We start from the raw sequence: 6904 nt of genomic DNA, 5'->3' as shown, positions 1-6904 counted from the left end.
TAATGACTATTTTTGTCTTTTTTTTTATTTTTAGGCTTAAATTTTGTTATATCTAAGTATAGCTATTCTCAGATGCTTTTCATTTCCATTTTTGTGCATTTTTTTTTACATTCCTCCACTTTTAGTCTATGTGTATCTTTACAGATGAAATGAGGTTTTGAGGGCAGCTTGTAATTAGGTCTTGTTTTTTTGCTTAATCCATTCAGCCAGTCCATAATTTTTAATTGTGGAATTTAAATTGTTTACGTTCAAGTTTGTTATAGATAGGTAAAAACTTCTGTCATTTTGATATCTTTTTCTTTTTTTGGTTTTTAATATGTAATTCTTTTATTTTGTAAAGGTAACAAAATATACGGAACAAAATTTTCCCTTTTTAAAACTAATGTTACAAATCCATATTATCACTTGTATATAATCCTATATAACTGATCATTAATTAGGTGTATGAGTCCAACAATGTATTCTTCTAACTGTTAAGCAAAAAACAAAATAAATTTTTTTTTCTTCAAATTTATCCGAGTGTCCTCGTACGCCGCTCACGCTGGTGACCACTGCGATCTCTGCCAGCTGCGTGGAGTGACGGAAGGAGAGAATCATTGTGTGTGTGCAAGAGTGCTTCAGACTCAATTTCCAAACTTTTTACCCCTAAAAGCACGTAAATATACAAAGATGGATCCTTCATATAAATTAAAAACAAGAAATCAATCAATTTGAGCTCATTTCAAATACAGAAAAAGTATAGCACAGGTGTAAGCCATGGCATGGTTTCCTTTAATGATACTGAATCTCGTATCACACTGGCCAGCATGAAGTTTGTTACTCAGACTTTACAGGCATTTTCCTTATTTCAAACAGTCCGGGTCCCAGCACAACACAGGAGGTGATTCGAGATAATCGCCAGAATCTGGCCTGCTTGGCACCATGATACAATCAGGGAAAACAAACCGGGGCGTCTCCATTGGTTCTCAGACCAGGACGTTTCTCATGGGTAACTGCTTTTTAAAGGAACTGAGGTCTGATGAGGAGGTTCCTAGACTTGGAGCACTAAAGAGACAAGCGTGAGGAGGCTGGAGGTGAGGGCGGCAGCGCCCTCTGCAGAGCATCTCTCTGCCCTCGGTCCTGGCCTGGCCATTACATGGCCCCGAACTGGTCGATGCGCTGCTTGGTGTTGCCCTGCCGGATCTGCCGCAGCGTCTTGTACTTGTCCCCACCTTGCCCCATGTTCTCATTGTGGATGATGTAATTATGAGTCCTCTTATTCTCATCTCGGGCCTGGGACAGCTCGCCGCTCAGCGTCAGCAGGGGCCGCTGCACGCGCTCGTTCTTCTCCGCTTCGGTGATGTATTTCTCCTCATTGCGGTTATCCCGGATGCCCTCGCTAGACAGCTCCGCTCTGTAGCCCGTGGGCTCAGAGCCCTCGTCCTGCAAACTGTCTTGGACATGGTAGCTCACCGGCTTCTATACGAGGGGCAGTGGGGGCGGGGGTGCCATAATCACCAGGTGCAGCTCCTCCTTGGTCTTCACCAGGTCATCCTGGGCTTCTCTGGCTCTGTGCTGCCACTCTTCAACTTCATCCTCCTTGCGCCTCAGTGCCTCTTCCAGGAGTGCGATCTTGGTTGTGTACTCCTCAAGCTCCGCAGCCAGCTGCTCCTGGCTCTTCACTGATCCACCACCTGTCTCTCCAGCTCCTCCTTAGTTTATGGGTACAAACATATAGTTAAATAGAAGAAATAAGTTATGATGTTTGATATCAGAGTACGGTGGCTATAGTTAATAATAATGCTTTATTTCCAAAGAGCTAGGAGAGCGAACTTGAAATGTTCTCAACACAGAAATAATAAACACTTGAGGTGATAGATAACCTAAATATCCTGACGATTATTACACATTCTATGCAATTAACAAAATATTTCATGTACCCCATAAAATGTGGAAATATTATTCATTAATTTAAAAACAAATATACGAAATATTAAATATAGATCCAGATTTTTCTCAATTTCTTATATTGGTCTGGTTTCTCATAATCCCTTGTAGGTTGTTTTTTGCCACCTGGTTTTTCATTTCTTGATCAAAAGTACTTCCTACTTAGCATCTGGAGACAATCACATGTATTTCTGTGCTATTTACTTTGAAATATTCTGCTATAACAAACTTTGTTCCTTTTTCATCTCAGTGTAGAAAGTCAATTACTACTATCCATTGAAAAAAATCTATATATTCATTTTTTGAGCTAAAAATATAAAACTTCTTTCATACAAGTAAATTTTAGATTTGTGTAAGTATCTGCTATGGTTTGCACATTTGACTTTCCAAGCCTCATGTCGAAATTTGATCCCCGGTGTTGGGAGTGGGGCCTAGTAGGAGGTGTTCGGGTTATAGGAGTGGATCCCTCATGAATAGATTAATATCTTTTCTGGGAGGTAGAGTGTTGAGTGAATTTTTGCTCAGCTAGCTCCTGTGAGAGCTGGTTGTTTAAGAGTCTAGCACTTTTCTCTCCGTCTCTCTGCTTTTATCATGTGATCTCTGCACATGCTGGTTCCTCTTGGCCTTCCAGCATGAGTGAGAGCAGCCTGAAGCCCTCACTGGAAGCAGACGTTAGTGCCATTCTTCTTTTACAGCCTGCAGGACTGTGAGTCGAATAAATATATTTTCTTTATAAATTACCCAGCCTCAAGTATTCATTTACAGCAACACAAATGGACCAAGACAGTACCACATACTTGCATTTTATAATTCCCACTTATAGCTATTTTTCTTGCTTCATCACATGGGAAAATTTTAATACTATACGGGTCTTAGAATTTGTAGATTAAAACTGTGAGGATATTCAGCTGAAATGCAAAGAATTCTCATATTCATTAAAGCAATGTCAGTATAAATGGGCTTAAATATTACTTTAAATGATTTCAATGCCTTTTGAGCATATTGGACATCTAGAAAACAAAAGACCAGACTCATTTTGTGAGCAACCATGTTCCCCCAAATTCCAGGATACTAAAAAGATGAAAAACAGTTTGTCCAGAGCTGTACTGCACTAATATAAAGCAATGTATTTAGCCAGAATCCTAATAAAGTAATGTGAATGATGTTATACTTAAATATTTTGTAGGGAAAAGAAAAATATGAATTGCTATTTTAATACATAATGCTAGAATTCATCATAGGCAGGAAATCATTTTATAACTGGAAATAAATTTGTAAGTACTACTGAATGTGAGCTTAAACTCTGATATACAGAAGATGATGAAAACACAAAGAGATAGCTGAATTCTCTATATAGTTAATCAATAAAAATGTACAGGAGTGAGGAGAGAAGGGAGTAAAGAGGTGGATGGAGAATCATGGAGAGAGTTGACAATAAACCCATAGCAAGAGCCTGCCACTTTGGAAAAAGTTAACCAGTAAAAAATTCCAAATGGTGACAAAATCAAAGGGCATATGTAAACAGCCTTTAATAAAAGTCACATTTTACATCCCAGGGTCACAACTGTTAGCTATGTGACATCTGCTGTAACTGTGTGCTTTGGTTTCTTCATGTGAAGATATGTGTGTGGGATGGGGCTGAAAAGTTTGAAGTTAATACTTCCTGGCTTCCTCACAGAATGGTGTTTGAAATTTCCCAAACAAATTTGTGAAGGGAGGGACCACCTTTGTATGAGAACTCCAATCGATTTTTATCAGCATAAAATAGAATTCCTGCATTCTTAACTGTAAAAATGGGATTCACATAACATTTAGGAAAATTTCAATACTTCAGAATATGTCTGAAACAGTTTTTAAATTTTACATGTTTTAATTCATATTATTTCTCAATACTGAATTTAACATTCTTAATTTGGTGGCAATTTAAATGTTTAAAAATCTGCCATATTTTCTATATGCATTAGAAATAATTTGAAAATTTGCAAGGAGATTTTAATAAGGTATATTACATGATAATAAACAATAAATTTAGGGATGTATTCACAGTAATGTTCTAATTGTCTGAGTATCCTCAAATTCACTCTGAAACAAAAAGAAACTACAGAATGTATCTGAGTAACCAAAAGAGATTTTATGAAGCCCATGCCTTGAAATCTCATGTCCTTTCCTCATTGAAGGGCCCTCAAGACACCTATCAAGGACTATTAACTTTAATTATGTACACATCTAACAAACTTGATTATTGGCATTACCTTCCCAGAGCAAATATAACCATTTTTAAAGGAAACTGTAAAGAGCAGGCTCAAGAGCTTGGAAACCATAGCTGGCTGGATCCATTCAGTGTAAAGCACTGTATCTCCTCCATTCACCTGCACCTCTGCTTCAAAGCCCCATAGGGCAGAACTACTTTCTTAAAATATAACAAATTCGGCCAGGCGTGGGGGCTCATGCCTGTAATCCCAGCACTTTGGGAAGCCAAGGCGGGTGGATCATCTGAGGTCAGGAGTTCGAGACCAGCCTGGCCAACAGGGTGAAACCCCGCCGCTACTAAAAATACAAAAATTAGCTGCTCATGGTGACTGGCGCCGGTAATCCCAGCTAGTTGGGAGGCTGAGACAGGAGAATCGCTTGAACCTGGGAGGTGGAGGTTGCAGTGAGCGAAGATTGCACCATTGCACTCAAGCCTAGGTGACAAGGCAAGGCTCCATCTTAAAATAAATAAATAAATAAATAATTTTTAAAAGTAACAAATTCAATTATTTAAATACTCTGTGGCGATCGCAACTAATGAAATATAAGGAAATAATCACTGTGACACTGTAATTTTCCATGTTAATTCTCCAAATAGATTTATGCAATTTATTATTCCAGCCCCAGCTACTTCTTAGAATTGTTCCTATTTAGGTTCTTAAGAGATGAAAGAATGGTTGGTGCTAAATTAAAAATAAACGTTCTATACTTTTTTTGTTTGTTTGTTTTTTAAGAGACGGGTCTTGGTCTGTTGTCCAGGCTGGAGTGCAGTGACGTGATTATAGCGATTATAGCTCACTGCAGCCTGGAACTCCTGGGCTCAAAAGATCCTCCCATTCAGCTGCCTGATTTAGTTTATACACACACGTTAGGTTGAGAAAGAAGAAAAGTGGGTTCACAGTGCAGAACTTTTGGTTAAGTGTTTGTTATTTTTTGAATTCTTGCTTAATGTGACAATGAATTTTTTTCCCCTATGTTCATAGGTTATAATTAGACTTAACTGGTTTTTCCATCCTTTTCTGAATGTTATAATAAAAAAAATCTATCTGGAAACATGCTGAGACTATTTTAGTTTGAATATGTGATAGAAACTCTATATCTTTTTCATATTATTTTTTATATCTATCTTACTTTTCCTGAACTCCAGTCCAATGGATGGCAATTTCCACTTGACTCTCCGTCATAGTAATCTTAACATTTCCAAATTTTAACTGACCAACCCATCCAACTCACCCCCTTCTTCCAGTGACTCATGATATTTTCCCAGTCTCTGTCAACATTTTCCAGTTTATCTAAATTTTTGGAGCCACTGTCACTCATCCCAGTCTCCCTCGGTGTCTCCCTCTATATCTAATCAGTCATTATACACTTTAGTAATTTTTTAGGAAAACTTAAACAATTTTTTTCGCCCCATTGCCTTTGTTGTAGTTTTAGCTGCTCACAATTGGAAGGTTTTTATTGACTCAACCCCATACTAGCTCATTCAGACTGCAACTAGGCATCTCTCCTGGACTCTGCTGCCATTTTATTTTGTAAGCACTTCTTAAATAAAGTGAGATCTCAAAAGCTTCCAATGTTCTAAGTCACCTATGTGGCCTCTTGTGTTCTCCATAGTCAAATCATACCTTAACATAGGATCTTATTTTCTCTCTCTCTTATAAAATATGAAAACTCACCATAGCTGTTTCAATTTTACACAGGTTCCTCCTGTCCTCTGAGTAGCCATTCTTCTTGAACTGTATCTGTTGGAACCACAGTTCTAATACATTTTTTTCAAGGCTTGGCTCACAACTAAAGCCTTCTACATCATTCTCTGGCCATTGTACCACATCCTCATCCTTTCCTACTCTGAACTTCTGTAGAACTAACTGCTTTATCACATACGTCACATTTTCTTTGAAAGGCCTTATTTTTATAGTTCAGGATAGAATACAAACTTCTTGAGGCAGGGACATGCCTATATGAATATGACAATAATACCAATCATATAACACTTATTGAGCTCTTATTATATTTGTCCTAAGAATATATGTTATCTATTTATGTCTTACAAAACTCAGTAAGATGTTATAATTATTACCATTTCATAGATGAAGAGATGAGACACAAAGAGGTTTAGTAGTGTTTACAAGGTAATACAAACATTGAGTGGCAGAAGCTACATTTAAATACAAGGTGTCTGACTTTGCTTCTGCTCTAAACTATGACCTTAGGTTACGTTCTTATCTCCCATGTGCACAAAACAGATCTCAACATAAAAGACATGTTCCTCAAAATAGTTTTATAAAATGAATCAAAATCTGGAAAGAATCAATAGTCAGTATTCTTTGCATGTCTTTTATATTAAACTGCCTCTCACAATGAAACACCTTAAAATATCTGGGATTTGCCGCTAACTTTGCTTCTTCACATCCTTACTCTTCCTTTCAGCTATATGAGTAATTTTTCAATAGCCCAAACAATTTTCTTACTATACGTTTTATGAAACCAGTAAAGCTAAAACATTCTGAGTGCTCAGCAGTGACAGTGTCAGTAAGCAATTAATCTCCAACAGTTCACCTACCATGTTATGACTATTAGAGCTCAATTCAGCTCCTCACATGACCCTACTTCCTAATCCTCTCCTGGAAAAGAAAGTCTGTAAGCCAAAAACAGAGCATCAAGAAAATAGTAAGAAAAACTGATGGAGATAGAAACGAGTTTTTCATCTGTAAAAAAAGGATGAGCA

The 6904-nt window shown here is 37.5% G+C and overlaps 1 pseudogene; it reads right to left on the bottom strand.

Moving 5' to 3' along the window:
- Positions 1–1131: 1131 nt before the first annotated feature.
- LOC101123712 (ezrin-like) lies at positions 1132–5496 on the bottom strand (annotated as a pseudogene).
- Positions 5497–6904: the final 1408 nt, after the last annotated feature.

The sequence above is a fragment of the Gorilla gorilla genome, chromosome 2 (genome assembly GCF_029281585.2).
Source record: "Gorilla gorilla gorilla isolate KB3781 chromosome 2, NHGRI_mGorGor1-v2.1_pri, whole genome shotgun sequence".
In the NCBI taxonomy this organism is placed as follows: Eukaryota; Metazoa; Chordata; class Mammalia; order Primates; family Hominidae; genus Gorilla; species Gorilla gorilla.
This window is presented reverse-complemented; position numbering and strand designations above follow the sequence as displayed.